The sequence below is a fragment of the Anomaloglossus baeobatrachus genome, chromosome 10 (genome assembly GCF_048569485.1).
Source record: "Anomaloglossus baeobatrachus isolate aAnoBae1 chromosome 10, aAnoBae1.hap1, whole genome shotgun sequence".
Lineage (NCBI taxonomy): Eukaryota > Metazoa > Chordata > Amphibia > Anura > Aromobatidae > Anomaloglossus > Anomaloglossus baeobatrachus.
In genome coordinates, this window is record NC_134362.1 from 191,923,846 (window position 1) to 191,944,350 (window position 20,505).

A 20,505-nucleotide genomic window follows, 5' to 3' on the forward strand; every position below is an offset into this window, starting at 1 on the left:
ATACGAGTGTCTCTGTGGAAGCATTTTCCAATACTGACGAAGTTAATCCAGAAATTGAAGATTCTTCACATCAGCAACTCGTTCTTGGTCTTTCTGAACCTCATCCAGACCTAACTGATGATCCTGCTGAATGGCCTGATACAATTTCTGATGCGCTGAGATGCCAGGCAATTAAAAGGGGTCCCAAACAAGTGAGATTGGATAATTTCCCGCTCACAGACTTTTCTGATGGTTCAAAGAGACGCTTCGCTAGTACTCATTACCACAGGTTGATGGGTACTGGAATAAAGGTTTTACGAGACTGGCTTATTTACTCCGCACTTGGAGATTGCATATATTGTTTCTGTTGCCGGTTGTTTGACAATGAAGCAAAATCCGTGTTCTCAAGTCCTGGTGGTTTTAGAGACTGGAAACATGTCAGTGGTAAGGGATCTTTACACTCCCATGAAGTATCCAGCCATCATTTTACTAATTATGCAAAATGGAAAGAGCTTGAAGCAAGATTAACATCGGAAAGAGTCATTGACAAAGATTTGCGTAGGCAAATCCATTTGGAAGAACAACGTTGGCGTGAAGTTTTGTTGCGAATACTGAAGGTGATTCGTTGGTTGGCAAAAAACAATCTCCCATTCAGAGGATCATCAGATACTGTATTCACAGAACACAATGGGATTTTTCTCCAGTTACTCGAACTGATCTCTGAATTTGATTTGGTTCTGAAAGAACACTTGCAGCGTGCTAAAGAAGGCACAAATGTGCATTATTTGAGCAAAGATATGCAAAACAACTTTTTAAAGTTGATTGGAGATGCAGTAATTAACATAATAATGGAGAAAGTAAAGCGAGCAAAATTTTTCAGCATAATTGTAGACTGCACACCAGACATCTCTAAGCAAGAACAGTTGTCCCTTGTGCTGCGATATGTTGACATTGATGAAATTAGCAAAACAGTGGAGGTCAAAGAAAGTTTCTTGGAATTTCTGCATGTCACAGACACAACTGGAAGAGGCCTAGCAACAGTTGTGTTAGAAAGATTGACGGAACAGCATCAGTTGTGTGTCTCGGATATTCGTGGCCAGTGCTATGATAATGGAGCTAATATGAGGGGACAATACAAAGGAGTGCAGGCCATTGTTTTGGAGAAAAACCCTCTTGCATTTTTTGTTCCATGTTCTCCACATAATTGGAATCTTGTAGTGGTACATGCTGCAGAGAGTTCCAGCCACTCAAAACAGTTTTACGATCTTCTGAGTCGCATTTATTCATTCTTTTCTGGAGCAACTAAGAGGTGGGAAGTGGCCTCTGAGCATTTGTCCCAATTAACACTAAAGGCTCTATCTCAGACACGATGGTGTGCTCGGCTTGAATCTGTGAAAGCCGTTTTGTTTCAGTTTCCTCAGCTTGTTGAAGCTTTAGAAGTCTTTGTACATGGCACTAAATATTCCAGTGACACATACAGCGAAGCAAAGAATCTATTGGATTCACTATGCACGTACCCTTTTGTTGTATCATTATGTGTTTGGTATGACATTTTGCTGCAGGTTAACCGAATCAGCCTGGCTGTACAGACGAAGACTTTGGACCTTTCCAACGTAATTCCACTGGTTGAGGCCACAACTACTGCCTTTACAGATTATTTGACACTGGGGTTCAAACAAGCAGAAAGTAGAGCTGCAGATATATGCAAGAAGCTTGATATACCCACCGAGTACCCAGCAAAGAAAATTCGGAAAAAAACTCGGCAATGCAATGATAAAGATTGCCAAGAGCCAGCATGCCAGCAAGCAAGTGGAATATTATATTTAAGTCCAAGAGCAGAGTTTGAAGAAACATTCTTCAAGCCTTTACTTCAAACTGTGCTTGAGGAAATCGAAACAAGATTCATTTTCTTAAAACACTTCACTGACAAGTTTGGATTTCTTAATGACATCAAGAAAGCAGCAACTGACTTGCCGACATTACAACAACAGTGTTACAACTTTGCTGATCCAGCAATTGATGGAGAGATTATGTTGGAGGAACTGAAGACACTTGGTAGGATGCTGCCTGATCATCTCAATCCACAGGAAGTATTGAAATATTTGTTTTCTAACTCACTGAACCTGGCATTCCCAAATCTGGTGTTGGCAGTGAAGCTACTGCTAACCGTGCCCGTTTCAGTTGCGTCAGCTGAAAGAAGCTTCAGCAAACTGAAGCTTATTAAAAACTTCCTTAGGTCCCAGATGTCTCAAGACAGGTTAAATGCATTGGCCATTCTCTCAATTGAGTCACAAGAAGCAGAATGTGTTGATTTTAATCAAGTTATACATTGTTTTGCTGCTGAAAAAACCAGGAGAAAAGTTTTTTAGCGATTTTCAAATCAAATCTACGGTTTGTCGCGCCATTGCACTAATGTTTTTATGTTCTTATTTTTATGGCTCTTAGGCTGCATTTTTGCACATTGCACTTATTGGGGTCAATCGTCAGTATTACAAACCCAACCTGAAGGGAATTCAAAACACAAATACTGATGTGATGCTGCAACCCATTTTGTATTTCCTTCAGTTTTTGCACTTTTACAAATGTTCTACATTCATGTTTTCCAAAGTTTACTTTAAAAAGTTTATTAAAAAATGTTCATATTCAATGTGTGCAGTTTTTTTTCTTTGCAGGGAGTTCAGCTAAGAATAAAATTGTGACTGGGAACTAAGGGAGGGGGAAGGTAACAAGTATTGGCACATAAGGGGTTGACTTACATAAATCCCTTCTGATATTGTAGAATTTATTGTATATATCACTCACGTAATGTAAGAAGTAAAACTTTTTTCATTGTACTATACCTATTTTTCTCCATCATATCTGTGCATCGTGAATCAAGGTATGTATTAAAGGGGCCCACTGAGACCTTTTCGCCCAGGGCCCACAAAAACCTGGAGCCGGCCCTGATCACGGGCTCCTCCGCTGGAACCCTGGGACCTTAGCACCCTGTTAACGGCTCTTCAGAAACCGCTGCGAGCCGCTGCGGGATGTCTCTATCACGTCTTTCGCAGAAGGTGGCATTTCTAGTGGTAGTTACATCACTCCGAAGAGTGTCGGAGCGTGCAGCGCTGTCATGCAAAGCCCCCTTCCTGGTTTTCCACCAGGATAAGGTGGTTCTGCGTCCTGTCCCGGAATTTCTCCCTAAGGTGGTATCTCCTTTTCATCTCAATCAGGATATCTCCTTACCTTCATTTTGCCCTAATCCAATTCACCAGTGCGAAAAGGATTTGCACTCATTAGATCTAGTGAGGGCACTCCGGTTCTTCGTGTCTCGCACGGCGCCCCTGCGCCGTTCAGATGCGCTCTTTGTCCTTGTCGCTGGCCAGCGTAAGGGTTCGCAGGCTTCCAAGTCAACCTTGGCTCGGTGGATCAAGGAACCGATTCTTGAATCCTACCGTTCTTCTGGGCTTCCGCTCCCTTCAGGGCTGAAAGCCCATTCTACCAGAGCCGTGGGTGCGTCCTGGGCATTGCGGCACCGGGCTACGGCTCAGTAGGTGTGTCAGGCAGCTACCTGGTCTAGTCTGCACACTTTCACGAAGCACTATCAAGTGCATACCTATGCTTCGGCAGATGCCAGCCTAGGTAGGCGAGTCCTTCAGGCGGCGGTTGCCCACCTGTAAGAGGGGGCCGTTTCGGCTCTTTTTATCGAGGTATTCTTTTACCCACCCAGGGACTGCTTTTGGACGTCCCAATTGTCTGGGTCTCCCAATGGAGCGACAAAGAAGAAGGGAATTTTGTTTACTTACCGTAAATTCCTTTTCTTCTAGCTCCTATTGGGAGACCCAGCACCCGCCCCTGTGCCCTTCGGGCTGTTGTTCTTTTGTGTACACATGTTGTTCATGTTGAATTGTTCTTTTGGTTCATGGTTTCAGTTCTCCGAACATCCTTCGGATTGAATTTACCTTAGACCAATTTATAAGTTTCCTCCTTCCTGCTTTTGCACCAAAACTGAGGAGCCCGTGATGCACGGGGGGTGTATAGGCAGAGGGGAGGGGTTACACTTTTAAGTGTAATACTTTGTGTGGCCTCCGGAGGCAGTAGCTATACACCCAATTGTCTGGGTCTCCCAATAGGAGCTAGAAGAAAAGGAATTTACGGTAAGTAAACAAAATTCCCTTCTTTTTTTTTTTATTCCTGGGATCCAATAGTTTGAAAATTCTATTTATCCGATACCTTGAATCTCCCCAGATCAGAGGTAACGGATCGTCTGCAGGTGACACGGCTTTCCGGTCAACCATCTTTTGGCCTGGCGGGCACATTGGAGACGTATCTATTTTTGCAAAATCAGTGGCCTCCTGTTCACCCCCAGCATTTTCCATAAGGATGTATTTACTCTGTCGGAGTGCAGCCTACATATCAGAGTCCTTTACTGTCTGCACAAACATCCTAGAAACAAGGCATAAATCTGGAGCTCATCCAAATGTAGCAGAGGATGCAATCCACGCTGGAGTCACGTTCACCACGTAACTGCACGGAGCAAAAATATAAAAAACACAAACATCTAAAACTATTTCTATCAAATATTGTTCCCAAATTTGTGTAAATCTGTGTTAGTGAGCGCTTCTCCTTTGCCGAGATAATCCATCCACTTCACAGGTGCGCCATATCAAAATACTGATTAGACAGCATTATTGCACAGGTGTGCCTTAGGCTGCCTAGCATGATTATGGCACAGGTGTGCCATAAGCTGGCCAGCATTATTGCACAGGTGCGCCAAGACTGCCCAGCATGATTATGGCACAGGTGTGCTGTAGGCTGCCCAGCATGATTATGGCACAGGTGTGCTGTAGGCTGGCCAGCATGATTATTGCACAGGTGCACTTAAGGTTGGCCAGCATGATTATTGAACAAGTCCGCCTTAGGCTGGCCAGCATGATTATTGCACAGGTGTGCCTTAGCCTGGCTAGCATGATTATGACACAGGTGTGCCTTAGCCTGGCTAGCATGATTATGACACAGGTGTGCCATAAGCTGGCCAGCATTATTGCACAGGTGCGCCAAGGCTGCACAGCATGATTATTGCACAAGTGCACTTAAGGTTGGCCAGCATGTTTATTGAACAAGTGCGCCTTAGGCTGGGCAGCATGATTATTGAACAAGTGCGCCTTAGGCTGGGCAGCATGATTATTGCACAGGTGTGCCTTAGGCTGGTCAGCATGATTATTGCACAGGTGTGCCATAGGCTGGCCAGCATGATTATTGCACAGGTGCGCCTTAGTCTAGCCAGCATGATTATTGCACAAGATGCGCCTTAGGTGGACCAGCATAATTTTTGCACAGGTGCGCCTTAGGCTGGCCAGCATGATTATTGCACAGATGCGCTTTAGATACAATAAAAGGTTACTCTAAAATGTGCAGTTTTACAGTATTGGATGCATCCAGAGGGGTCAAAAAAAAAGTCAGTACCTGGTCTGATAATTATTTATCAGTGTGCCATCTGGTCTGTACAGTGAAAAACTGGATTCATCCGTGAAGAGAAGAACATCTCTCCAACGTGCCAGACATGGACATCATAGTGTATATTGAGTGGCTGTGGTGGATATAATACTGTGTGGTGCTGTTGTGGGCATTTGTCAGGTTAGGTTACGGGAAAGTACCAAGGAAAGGGAAGGGACACCCTGTGTCTAGGGAAAGGGAAGATGGTGACCCCTGACCAATCCTACTGCTGGTCCCTGGGGTTCCTCACCACCCTAGATAGGTTCCACACCTATGCGCTGAGCTGGATACCTGACCCTGGGTATCCCTAGTGCTGGTCCCTGGGGTCCCTCACCACCCTAGATAGGTTCCGCACCTATGCACTGAGCTGGATACCTGACCCTGGGTATCCCTAGTGCTGGTCCCTGGGGTCCCTCACCACCCTACATAGGTTCCGCACCTATGCACTGAGCTGGATACCTGACCCTGGGTATCCCTAGTGCTGGTCCCTGGGGTCCCTCACCATCCTAGATAGGTTCCGCACCTATGCACTGAGCTGGATACCTGACCCTGGGTATCCCTAGTGCTGGTCCCTGGGGTCCCTCACCACCGTAGATAGGTTCCGCACCTATGCGCTGAGCTGGATACCTGACCCTGGGTATCCCTAGTGCTGGTCCCTGGGGTCCCTCACCACCCTAGATAGGTTCCGCACCTATGCACTGAGCTGGATACCTGACCCTCGGTATCCCTAGTGCTGGTCCCTGGGGTCCCTCACCACCCTACATAGGTTCCGCACCTATGCACTGAGCTGGATACCTGACCTTGGGTATCCCTAGTGCTGGTCCCTGGGGTCCCTCACCATCCTAGATAGGTTCCACACCTATGCGCTGAGCTGGATACCTGACCCTCGGTATCCCTAGTGCTGGGCCCTAAATAGGGAACGGATGGGATGAGCTCTTCATCAAACCCAATAAACACTATAGAAGACACAAGGAGGACACACAGGGGGAAAAGCATGAACTACTTATCTACAGATGACACAGGCAGGAGATCAGCAAAGTTCAGCAACGATACCACAGAGGAGTATGTAGCGCTCCATGGGGCAGGTGGTTAACCTACTCGTTGCCGGACCGTTGAGGGTCGGGTCAGGTGATATCACGGGTGGCCTTGCCCGGTTCTGTTGCCCCAAGGAGTGTAACAAAAGGAGGAAAGCGGGGTAATTGGGGAAAGTTTGTTGTGACGCCACCTTTGGTATGCGGCTAGGGAGTATCCGCTGCTGCAAGATTCCTCACCGGGGCGGGTAATATGGCAGCCGGGATGGTGTCGCTGAGGGCCCCAGGTGGGATGACGGGGGTTGGCAGTCTCTTGGAAGTGCCGGAGCACGGGACGACCGTGTCGCTAAACAGAGTCTGAATCGGCAACTGCGGTTCCAGGTTCTTTTTACTCACTGATTTAAAGCTGCACCCAGGTGCTGGTCTCTGCCGTCATGGGCTTCTGTCAATCCCAAGCAAGTGATGGGCCACCACCGGTGTTTGAAGAGAGAAAAAGCGAGTGTCCATTTCCTAGGGGGTCCCCCTCAGCATCTAGGTACCCGGGCTGAGCTCCCGCTCCAATCCCCGTGCCTAGTAACGTCCAAGAGTTCCCGAAGTGTCTTGTCTGAACTATGGTCCCGACTCATCTGTCTTATGTGAGGTTGTTGCGCCTACTTCTACCCCCAAGTGGATCCCGACCCCCAGGTGGCTGGCTTCTGTGACCGGGGAAGTCACATGCATCGTGATGGCCACCCCCCATCTACCCTGAGCCATTTTTCCCTGTGAGAAGGCTCCTAAGCTGTATGTAAGGTATGAATCTGGACCACCGGTGATTAACCCCCCCCCTTACTTGAGATGGGCACCACACCTTAACAGAGTTGCAGTACTCTGTGGCGACCAGAGCCTCAGGGGCGCCACAAGTACAAGCCACCTGCTTGCTACCAGAGCTTGAATGGACTGAAAAATATCACCAGCACCAGTCCAAGAAAGGAAGGAGTATTTAAGCACAAAGAGAATGCTGATGACCAGCAGCTGGGTGGAAGGTGAGCTCCTGCTGGGTCCAAATGGGAGAGAGTTGAATCCAGCAGGAAAGCTACCTATACCAATAAATACTGACAGCAGGAACAATAGAAAGTCAGGGAGCATTCTGCGCAGCCAAACGCTGTGACCTTCTATGGCCAGAAAACACCCGTGACACATCCATGACAGCATTATACTGTATATAAGTAGCTGTGGGACTATTATACTGTATAGTCGGCTGTTGTTGACCTTAAATTATGGGATGTGGTGACCATACTGTATATGGGGCTGTGGGGGACATTATACTGTATATACAGCTGTGGTGACCATATTGTATATGGGGCTGTGGTGTACATCATATTATATACTAAGTGGCTGTAGTGAATATTATACTGTGTGGTGCTGTCGTGGGCATTATACTGTATATAGGGAATGGTGGAGGACATCATTGTATATATGGGGGGCTGTGGTGGTTACCATACTATATATTTGGAGACTGTGGTGGATATCGTACTGCATGGGGGGGCTGTGGTGGACATCATAGTGTATATTAGGGGGCTGTTGTGGATATACTATATGGGCGGCTGTGGTAGCCATCATACTGTGTAGGGGGACAATGTGAGGAGGGGGGGACAGTTTGGAGAGGACAACATAGTAGGCAGTTTTGTTGTGAACTGTATTAGTCACATGATGGACTTTAAAAAAAATAATACTTATCCCTTAATGTGTAATGGGGTCTGTTTAGTGTCCATTAGGGGGTTCCCCAAATTCTGAAAACCAAATGTGAAACCAAAAGGTCCCCGGTTCTAGTTGGGTTCTATTAGTTTCCATAACTGTCCTGGGGTGTGACATATAAGATACAGGGCGGCAGGGATGGACACTGCTGATGGGCCCTGGGATTGTGGAAATGTCCCACAAAGAATGAATGACTCTAGATGTAACTTTGAGAACCACTCCCTATTGAGCCTCACATCTAAAGTTACACCACTTTTATTATTTTTGCTGGTATTTTTATTATAAAGGTCACAATACTAGTGTAAGTGGTTGTCAGAGCTTGTACCTGCCCCATTGGAGGCCATTGGAGAGGGGGTTTGTTAGGGGTCCTCCTGATACCTTAGTCTCTGACCCTTTCCTTTACACGTGGGGGCTGAGGGTTCATAGTGGGGGGAGGCCATCGGAGTCATCTGTTTTTTTGGTTCTTTGTGCACTATTTTTCTTTTATATTAGATGATAGTTCATGGTTTCTTTATAAGGGGGTATATTTCTTTATTTTCAAGATATTTAACTAGATTTCTTTACTTGTCTTTTATTCCCTATTTACTGCTATCAAATGAAAAGACCACGTGGCATGAAAAGGTCTGATGACATCACTGCCTTCTATGACATCACGAGCATCCAGACGTTCTATGCTATGACATCACAATGACCTAGTTCCATAAGAAGGTCGCCCGCAGTCAGATCTGCACATTCACAGGGACACAGAGGACGAAGATGGAGGCGATTCGTGGTGAGGTTAGAGTCACAATGTGAGTGTGTAAGAAACATCAACCTGCACATGGATTATGTCCTGTGCATATTACAGGCTACCTGTGGGGGAGCTCATCTGCAGCAGAAACCTGATCACCAGATGTGTACACACTCACATGACCTCGGTCACTGGCATATCGTATCGGATGATAGGCATTGGATGCCATATGCTAGTGTGACTCTAGCCTAAAAGGCTCCTAAAAGGCTCCTAAAAGGTGCCCTAAAAGGTATGTACCACAGCGACACCTGCTCCATCTCTCCCGGTTGTACCATCGTTCCTCCTCCATCTCTCCCGGTTGTACCATCGTTCCTCCTCCATCTCTCCCGGTTGTACCATCGTTCCTCCTCCATCTCTCCCGGTTGTACCATCGTTCCTCCTCCATCTCTCCCGGTTGTACCATCGTTCCTCCTCCATCTCTCCCGGTGGGACCATCGTTCCTCCTCCATCTCTCTCGGTTGTACCATCGTTCCTCCTCCATCTCTCCCGGTTGTACCAACGTTCCTTCTCCATCTCTCCCGGTTGTACCATCGTTCCTCCTCCATCTCTACCGGTTGTACCATCGTTCCTCCTCCATCTCTCCCGGTTGTACCATCGTTCCTCCTCCATCTCTCCCGGTTGCACCATCGTTCCTCCTCCATCTCTCCCGGTTGTACCATCGTTCCTCCTCCATCTCTCCCGGTTGTACCATCGTTCCTCCTCCATCTCTCCCGGTTGTACCATCGTTCCTCCTCCATCTCTCCCGGTTGTACCATCGTTCCTCCTCCATCTCTCCCGGTTGTACCATCGTTCCTCCTCCATCTCTCCCGGTTGTACCATCGTTCCTCCTCCATCTCTCCCGGTTGTACCATCGTTCCTCTTCCATCTCTCCCGGTTGTACCATTGTTCCTCCTCCATCTCTCCCGGTTGTACCATCGCTCCTCCTCCATCTCTCCCGGTTGTACCATCGTTCCTCCTTCATCACTCCCGGTTGTACCAGCGTTCCTCCTCCATCTCTCCCGGTTGTACCATCGTTCCTCCTCCATCTCTCCTGGTTGTACCATCGTTCCTCCTCCATCTCTCCCGGTTGTACCATCGTTCCTCCTCCATCTCTCTCCTCCCATCACTTCTTTCTTCCCTGAATCTGTGATTTTGATATAAGTAATCTTTTCTTACAGACGCGTCGATTTGGTTCTGGACCTTTCCATTTGTATAACACTCACAAAGCAATGAGGACGACACCAGCAGGTATGTATGGAGGGGCCTGTATTCTTAGGGCACGTTCAGGGGGTTTTGGTGCAAATAACATTATTTTTTCATGTCTCCTAATAAAAATTCTGTTTTCAGTTCAGGTTAGTGAGTGGGGCCACGAAGAATTGGGCGGACAAGTCAATGAAAATACCGCTCTTGTGACAGTCTCCATCTGAAGCCTCAAAACGATCACAAGACGGATCACACACTACATTGTGTCTTTTCTCTTAAGTGATCATCCGTTTTTCAGGATGATCACTTATTTCTGGCGTTTTTTTCGGCGTCTGAACATTTTTTTTTTGTTTCCTGAAGCGCTTTGACGACGCTTTTTCCGTTTTTGAGTAAAGTTTTTCAATCATTTTTTCACAACTTTTTACGGGGATTTTTCGGCCAAAAACACAAAACGAGCGAAAAAGGGGTCATCGGGGCGTATTTTTTATCCTATTGCTTATTATATATATGGAGCTTTTGTAGCGGGGCCCGATTCATCAGGACCAGCGTTGTTTCCGCTTGTTCTGATGAGGGGCTGTTACGTCCCCACCGGAGTCCGCTCCAGCGACTTCTGCTCCCATCGCCACGCCGTGTTCCTGCCGTGGATGGTGCTGGTGATGGGAGAGGAGTCCCTGTTCTGCTATATATAGTGATCGCCAGTGTGCATGTAAAGATGTCGTGAGCGAACGCTCGCTTGTTCACGATAATCTTTCAGTGTAAATTTTATCCCTTTTTTTCTGTTTTTTTTGCCTTTTATCAGCATTTTTTTACTTCTTTTTAATCCGATGGATAAAACGGGAAAACGCTAATAAAAAGCAAAAAAATATTCTCGAGCGCTTCATCCCCGACGGTTTTAGGGGCAGGAAAAAAAAAGACACAGTGTGAACATACCTTACACATTACAGAACACAGACGGACGTCACACGACGAGGACGCTCATACACGGACAGAGCTGGTTCACTACAGACATTAGCAGATTATTGTGTATTATGTATATTGTGAGGCTTATCCTAATTAGTAGTTAAGTGTATATTTGTATATTATGTATATTGTAGTAGTTAATTGTATTTTTGTATAGTATGTACATTGTGAGCCTTAACCTCTCAATGACCAGACACGTTTTTTCCGTTTATCATCCATCTGCGATATTTTTGACCCTTTTTCTCGTAGAGATGTTTTTTTTCCATATTTATTTGTTCTGTTTTTGTCCTAAAGTCATTAAGAGGTGAGGACGATATTCCTGGAGTGTAAATTGTATTGCATGTGCGGCATCAGGCAGGCAGTATGGGCGGCACGGTGGCTCAGTGGTGACTTACACTGGTGCTTTGCGGACAACATCTGCAAGGAGTTTGTATGTTCTCCCCGTGTTTACGTGGGTTTCCTCCGGGGTCTCCGGTTTCCTCCCACACTCCAAAGACATACAACAAAAGGGGGCGATCAGTATTGGAGAAAGATCGCTGTCTTCTATGTAATCTGGGGCAGTTCCGCTCTTTTAGGCTGCGTTCACACCTCGCAGGTTTGATGTGGACTTTACACACAACTTATTTTTCCGCCCCAGGAAAGTGGGTGAGTTTATCTTCCGCTCACCCCCATTCCAGTCTGTGTGGGGCACAATCCATATGGAAATCAGCTTTTTTTTATGCTGTTTTTATTTTTTTATTTACAGCATGCCGATTTCTGTAGCGGATTTTACATATTCATTTCACTGTGGATCCTTAAATCTTGCAGGTAATCTGCCGGCCTGGCATGAAATATGGAGGATTTTTTTTTCTCCATGCATAAACACTGCAGATTTAATTTTATTAATCCAGTTGTAAAATCCGCACCAAATACGCAAAGTGTGAACAAAGCCTAAAAGGTCCAGATCTGCAATTCAGATATACCCTATAGACAAGGGGAGAGGTCAGCCATACTTCTCTAATGGTTGAGCCTGGAATTCCCAAATACTTCTCTAATACTGAACAACCCTTTTTGATCAATTTTAATACAATTAAACTTTGTATTATTATTATTATTATTATAATTATTGGTTCACTGCCTAATGCTAATAAATTTTTAAATTTAAAACAAGAATCGGTCTCAGTGTTTTTCTTCTCGGCGAATTATTATATCACAAAGTGACCAGGATACATCAATGATCCTTCATATTCCAGATCCAGTCCCCGTCCATCATCCACTTTCCAGGTCCAGTCCCCGTCCATCATCCACTTTCCAGGTCCAGTCCCCGTCCATCATCCACTTTCCAGGTCCAGTCCCCTGTCCATCATCCACTTTCCAGGTCCAGTCCCCTGTCCATCATCCACTTTCCAGATCCAGTCCCCTGTCCATCATCCACTTTCCAGGTCCAGTCCCCTGTCCATCATCCACTTTCCAGGTCCAGGCCCCTGTCCATCATCCACTTTCCAGGTCCAGGCCCCTGTCCATCATCCACTTTCCAGGTCCAGTCCCCTGTCCATCATCCACTTTTCAGGTCACCCATGTCTTGTGTCTTCAAGCCATCGACAGCAGAAGAGTCGGACATGGACCTATTCCCCTCCCCCAACCTAAACACCCTGGATGGATATGTCGGCATTTCTCTGATCTTCCATATGTGAAGGGAGGATTCAGGAACTTAAATGGGTTAAACTAAATTTGCACAGAGTCGGTGTCCTACTAATGCAGCTTATTGTTTGCTCAGAGGAATTGCGCAGTCCAGGAGGTCGGTGACCCTGGCAAATGGTAGAAAAAACACACGTATGTGACCTTGCTCCTCACAGTCAATTGCGGCTATTGGAAGCATTAAAGGGACAGTAACACTGGATGGAGGAGATCGCTAGAGAAGTGGATCAGGACTAGTTACCAGTTACGAGTACCAAGCACCCGAGCATGGTAGTCACTAGTTACAATATCACAGCCAGATGTCTAATGCATGGCCAGGGGGACACAGGAAACCCTATGCAGACCCTGACCTCACACTCACACCCAGAGGTACCCTTAAAAGTAGTAAGGCCTGGACCCCAAATCTGGCCCTGCCTCCTTTCCTGACCCTGACAACAAAGGCCCTACCACTCAGAGCTGGGATTCTGCCTGGGAGATACCATCAGGCTCACCATAGACCAAAGCCACAGCCGCGAAGAAGTCATCTACTGACCGCATAGCCTCCGAATCGGCCGGTAGAGAGAAGGTCCAGGATTAAGGATCTCCCAGCAACAAAGATCCCCGTTAATTATGTGTAAAATGGGATTGAGGAGTAACTCCGACTGTCCTAGATGTAATGGAGAAGGTGCCGGCATTTTCCACATGATGTGGATGTGCCCCAGGTTGGCACCCTTTTGGATAACTGTTCTTAATAGAATAGAAGGAGCTTATAGATGTAAACTTCCCAGACAACACCTCGTATGTCTTCTAGGTTACATGGAGGAAATTAGAGTAGACAACAATTTTAAAATAGTGATAGCCAGACTGCTGTATGCGGCAAGGGAGGTAATTGCCAAACACTGGATGCCGGGGACCCACCGACTAGAGGGGGATTGGTCGCATATGCTAATCATATTGTTTGAATGGAGAGAAGCATATATGGGAAAAGGAAACAACTCGCACTTTTTGATAGATTGTGGAATCCGTGGTTGCAATGTGGATAAATATTAGAGTTGGGAGATGTTGGACTATGGGCAGAGATAGTTCTATACATTCCAATATATGCATTTGAAGGGTTAAAATGTAAGATCTTTGATATTGATATGGATAATATGTACGCTGAGGGGGGGAGGGGTTGTTGGGGAGGGAAGGTTTGTAGTTCTGCTCGTTATTGCTGAAAATATAACACATGTTTTGTATATACTTGGTGAAAAATAAAAATGTATCTGATTAAAAAAAAAGGATCGCCCAGCAACAAAGATATGACAACCCCCACACACTGGGGACGGAGCCTGGAATACAGGCGACAGGTTCCCTCAAATACCCTGAACCTATCCCTCCCCCCCCGTCAATGTATCAGGGAGGTCCAACTTAGGTTCAGGTGCAGATTGGGCCACCTTAGGTTCAGGTGCAGATGGGGCCACCTTAGGTTCAGGTGCAGATTGGGCCACCTTAGGTTCAGGTGCAGATTGGGCCACCTTAGGTTCAGGTGCAGATTGGGCCACCTTAGGTTCAGGTGCAGATTGGGCCACCTTAGGTTCAGGTGCAGATTGGGCCACCTTAGATTCAGGTGCAGATTGGGCCACCTTAGATTCAGGTGCAGATTGGGCCACCTTAGGTTCAGGTGCAGATTGGGCCACCTTAGATTCAGGTGCAGATTGGGCCACCTTAGGTTCAGGTGCAGATTTGGCCACCTTAGATTCAGGTGCAGATTGGGCCACCTTAGGTTCAGGTGCAGATTGGGCCACCTTAGATTCAGGTGCAGATTGGGCCACCTTAGGTTCAGGTACAGATTGGGCCACCTTAGATTCAGGTGCAGATTGGGCCACCTTAGGTTCAGGTGCAGATTGGGCCACCTTAGATTCAGGTGCAGATTGGGCCACCTTAGGTTCAGGTGCAGATTGGGCCACCTTAGATTCAGGTGCAGATTGGGCCACCTTAGGTTCAGGTGCAGATTGGGCCACCTTAGGTTCAGGTGCAGATTGGGCCACCTTAGGTTCAGGTGCAGATTGGGCCACCTTAGGTTCAGGTGCAGATTGGGCCACCTTAGGTTCAGGTGCAGATTGGGCCACCTTAGGTTCAGGTGCAGATTGGGCCACCTTAGATTCAGGTGCAGATTGGGCCACCTTAGATTCAGGTGCAGATTGGGCCACCTTAGGTTCAGGTGCAGATTGGGCCACCTTAGGTTCAGGTGCAGATTGGGCCACCTTAGGTTCAGGTGCAGATTGGGCCACCTTAGGTTCAGGTGCAGATTGGGCCACCTTAGGTTCAGGTGCAGATTGGGCCACCTTAGATTCAGGTGCAGATTGGGCCACCTTAGGTTCAGGTGCAGACTGGGCCACCTTAGGTTCAGGTGCAGATACATCCGCCACTAAAAGACCCATGAACTGATGCAGCTGCTGCATCATCTCGCAATGCAGACACCTCACCTAGTCCGCGATCTTCATTGCAAGATGGGCCCACCGTGCAGCCTGAGTCATACTGGATATGACCAAAGGAAAATGGTAATGCTGGTTATTGTGTCACAGTTGGGTGTGTAACAGATGGTCAGAGGACACAGGAAACCCTATGCAGACCCTGAAACTGGGGTCCCTGAGCTCTCCCTCACTCCCAGAGGTACCCTTAAAGGTAGGAAGGTCCATGCCTTCGACCTGGCCCTCACCCCTGTCCTGGCTCTGATGACAAAGTCCAGGATGGAGATCCCAAAAACCCCACCAATAAAGAAATACAGACAGGTTTAATAAACCTAATACACACCTAAAACCTACACAAGGAACAATCAATGATAGTCAGGTAAGGAAAAACAAGGGAAAGGAGGGAGTACAAAAACAAACAACTGGTAACAAACCGCAGCCGACAATAGCAGCAAAAAACACCATGACCTCTCTGCTCCTAGGCTAGCTCCTAACTGATCTAAACCTTGCTCACAAAAGGTGTAAGTAGAAAGGCAGTATGGACCCTGCGTCAGCGCAAGACAAATGTAGATCATATAAGGAAAATGCGCCAAAGACATACATTAGATTAAAAAAATAATTTTGTATTAATAGAATTAAAAACTAGATGGACATGATAACAACAGGGAAAATAAAGAGGACATAAAAGACACTAGGACAGGTAAATATAATGACCCGAAGAAAAATGTGCTCAAATTAAAATAGTAGCATAATTGATAAATAATAGAACCACTGAAGATGGAAGATATCATGTATCAGCACAAAGCCCCAAAATACAATCATTACATCTCAAAGAGAGTATGTAAAATATGGGGTAATTCTGTAAATAGGTATATACTGTATATATACCCCACTGGGCTTTACAGATGGAATAAACCAACCAGGGAAGAGATACAGAAGAGCGCAGCATAGAGAGTTAGTAGTGAATAGCAGAGGCAGGAGCCCAGATACACAATATATATCTGCTAAAACACAATACACAAAATGGTCCCGGAAGAGAAAAAGAAATACAAACAGGGGGGATAATAAAAAAGTGGTCACTATCTGGCCCAAGGTGTGCTGTGTCCTCAAACCCTAATCACCGGTTTGTATTTGTATACTGCATGGTAGTGCTCGCTCATCACTAGTTACGAGTACTGAGCACCTGAGCATGGTAGTGCCCGCTCATCACTAGTTACCAGTACTGAGCACCTGAGCATGGTAGTGCCCGCTCATCACTAGTTACGAGTACTGAGCACCTGAGCATGGCAGTGACTGCTCATCACTAGTTATGAGTACTGAGCACCTGAGCATGGTAGTGCCCGCTCATCACTAGTTACCAGTACTGAGCACTCGAGCATGGTAGTGCCCGCTCATCACTAGTTACGAGTACTGAGCACCTGAGCATGGTAGTGCCCGCTCATCACTAGTTACCAGTACTGAGCACCCGAGCATGGTAGTGCTCTCTCATCACTAGTTACGAGTACCGAGCACCTGAGCATGGTAGTGCCCGCTCATCACTAGTTACGAGTACTGAGCACCTGAGCATGGTAGTGCCCACTCCTCACTAGTTACGAGTACTGAGCACCCGAGCATGGTAGTGCCTGCTCATCACTAGTTACTAGTACTGAGCACCTGAGCATGGTAGTGCCCGCTCATCATTAGTTACGAGTACTGAGCACCTGAGCATGGTAGTGCCCGCTCATCACTAGTTACTAGTACTGAGCACCTGAGCATGGTAGTGCCCGCTCATCACTAGTTATGAGTACTGAGCACCTGAGCATGGTAGTGCCGCTCATCACTAGTTACGAGTACTGAGCACCTGAGCATGGTAGTGCCCACTCACCACTAGTTACGAGTATCGAGCACCCGAGCATGGTAGTGTTCAGTCATCACTAGTTACGTGTCACACACAAACGTCGCCGACTGTCATGGTGGCAGCAGCCTCTATTCACATTACAGATTGTAACACTCTGCCCGATGGTTTCTCTGGTGTCTGGTATCAACACAGGCAGACTCGGGCGTTAAGAGTTAATCTCTGCTTGTCTGTTTGCTCCTTTGATCACATGTTGTGGGGAGACCTATCATATCTGCTTCTTTCCTATTTATGTTGGTGGAATCCTTCTACCCATGCCAGCTAAAAAAAATCTAATTATATTTTTATGTGACTCCTTGAAGCCGCCTTACATGTTAGAGACAAGTCATCCAATGTCATTGAGAACTCCATTGCCATTTTGAACATCCTACACCTGATCCTTTGTTCCCAGTGGGGACCTTCACCAACAGAAGTGTCCAGCGGCTGTTTAGTCCCCTCTCCCCATTGAGAATGCATGTAAACTTGGCTAAGTCAGATATGGGGGTCAGGTGAAATACCAGTCAACTGAAGAGCAGGATAAATGAGATGATTTGGCCAAGAATAGTATATTTTTTAAACTATTCATATCTGATGTCAATGAGAAGATAATCCCGAACAGAAGATAACAAGAAAGAAGTCCCAGAGATTTGCATGCTCTTCCAACAAGTCATTTGAATATGCGTCAAAAGGTTAAAATCGCTCTATATTGGGAATCTGTTCCACACAATGGGGTTAAAAGATGCATGCAGCCATGTAATCAGTATATAGAGGTCGATCCTGCTGTTAGGTTCACTTTAATTGGGGCCCCAATGTGTCACACGGTGTTTGGCTCTAAACTTGCCGAGTGTCATGGCGGCATCTGATGCTGTTCACACTGCAGAGTCTGACACTCCAAACTATGACTCCTTTGGTCCTCCTGAGATGCACAGACAGACTCAGGTGTCGACCAGCTGTGTTCTCATTGGTGATCGGACTTGCAAGAGTTAATCACATGTTGTGGGAGACCTAGCTCAGTCACTCCCCACCTATTTAAGATGGAGGAGCCTGTCTTCCCATGTCGACTATAGCTTTAGCTACACTGGTCCATGCTGTTGCATCCCAGTCCAGTGCTTTGTGCGTGGAGCTGTTATGCCATCCTCCCTTCGTCTCATTGTTTCCTCCCGGCTCTTATTTTCGTCCTTATCACTTGTTGTCCAATACCTCTGTGTGAGTGTGTTGTGTGTGAGTTTTGGTTTCCCCTGTTTGTCCTTATCTGTGGGTTTTACTACTCCTGTCCCGGCCCTCCCCTAGGCAGAGGTAGAATTAGATCAGGGCTGTACAGGAGCAGGGCAAAGAAGACGGCCCAGACAGCGTCACCATGAAACGTATCACTGGGATCAGTGACAGTTATGGCCCCCCTAGTCTGAGGACCAGTGTAGGAGCCCCGGTTATCCCATCACACCCTGTGATACAAAAAGATCCAGGCCAGTAGTATTTTGTGGATTTATATCCTGCAGTCTAAATGGCGCCATTAAAATCTGCGGTGCTGTACAGTCTCCCTCCCTAATCCTCTATTTCCCAAAACTCTGCAGAAAGCCAATTCACCCACTGTTTTGAAGTCAGGAGGAAGGAAAAAGCAAGAAGAAATGCACAATCTCAATCAATGCTGATGGTTGGAATCAAAACCCAAGACCCCAACTATAGGGGTCATATAATGTGCAATCAATGTCATTTAGACTCTGTTCACACATCCAGTTGTTATACATTTGTAATGGATGCAGTATTTAAGGGGTTATTCCCATCTCCAATATGTAGTAGGTGTAATAATAGTAATATTAGCAAATACCTCCAATTAGAATGCAGTATAGTTCTCCTGATATACCAAGTCTCTTACCTCATGTGCAGGGCATTGCAGCTTAGGTGTCTGTAGAGCTGTAATTAGGTCACACTGATACCTATACATCCAAATAGAGATTACATAATTAGTAGCAAATACAAGTTCATTGCTTCAAACATAACACATATCTGCTGACGTACATGTGATATTTCTGTATCCTTAGCTCGGGTGAATGATAACGTTATACTGTAGGCTCACAATGTCATAGATCCACATAACAGGGGCTATGGGAAACATTATATATACACAGGGTGGCCCAAAAGTAGGTGGACAGTATGTGTAATGGGGTTGTGATGAAGGGGGAGATTTATCAAACATGGTGTAAAGTGAAACTGACTCAGTTGCCCTTAGCAACCAATCAGATTCCACTTTTCATTCTTCACAGACTCTTTGGAAAATGAAAGGTGGAATCTGATTGGTTGCTAAGGGCAACTGAGTCAGTTTCACTTTACACCATGTTATTCTTTTCTGTCCACCTACTTTTGGACCACTCTGTATATATATTGTGAGACTGTGACCGGGGTTATCTATGACGGCCGGTATGTCTCGCCCCGGTTGTGCTCACTCCATGATAGAAAGTAAATCCACTCTAGGGTTAATGCTGTTTCCCTACAGGCTGAAGGAAGGGTTAAATAGAATCAGGAACAAGGGCAGGTGTGCCGGGTGTGAGGGAGTGAACAGAACTCCCTGAGTTTCTGCTGGAGAGGCACATGTATTTTGTTATGGACTTTTGTTTGGACATTAAAACCGTGTGCTGTGAACCTTAATGCCTGGATCCCGTGTCTTCTGCTGCGCAGCCGACCGTGCTACCTCACATATGGTGGAGAATGCGGGCATGACAGCCGGTGAGGTGTAGCATCCATCCCTGGTGACCCGGTAGCACATGTCCTGGATTCGAGCGGCTATACTACAGCCCAAACCCAGCGACGCCATGGAAGACATACTAAGGCTGCAGCAACAGACTAATGCACAGCTACAAGAGGCTAATGCACAGCAGCAACAGACCAATGCACACCTGCTCCGGGCTTTGGAACGTCAGCAGCAATCCTTGCAAGTGCAGGAAAAAAACCTCCAAGAACAGATGGATCAGGCCAATGCACGTCAGCAGCAAGCCTTGCAATTGCAGGAAAAAAGGCACCAAGAACAGATGGTTCTCCTGGCCAAGTCGATCCGTGCCGGACCGGCAGCAACAACCCCGGGACCGGGTGACGACGGCAGCGTCCGGAAAGCGGTGAGACAAGCGTTGCAAAAGATGACCCCGGGTGATGATGTGGAAGCGTTCCTGGCGGTGTTTGAGCGGGTGGCCGAGCGGGAAAAGCTGCCGACCCCGCAGTGGGCTGAGGTATTGTCGCCCTATCTGACGGGGGAACCCCAAAAAGCGTACCTGGACCTCTGTACCGAGGACGCCATTGACTATGTGACCCTGAAAGCCGAAATACTGGCTCGGTTGGGGGTGAATACCTATGTACGGGCTCAGCGGGTAAATCAGTGGTTCT

At 46.7% G+C, this 20,505-nt stretch overlaps 1 long non-coding RNA gene across 1 annotated transcript; it reads left to right on the forward strand.

Moving 5' to 3' along the window:
• The first annotated feature begins 9,026 nt into the window (after window positions 1-9,026).
• On the forward strand, window positions 9,027-10,491 carry LOC142254192 (uncharacterized). Its single transcript, XR_012727192.1, has 3 exons — window positions 9,027-9,238; window positions 10,167-10,236; window positions 10,336-10,491. It is a non-coding gene; the product is annotated as an uncharacterized LOC142254192 (long non-coding RNA).
• The last annotated feature ends 10,014 nt before the right edge of the window (window positions 10,492-20,505 follow it).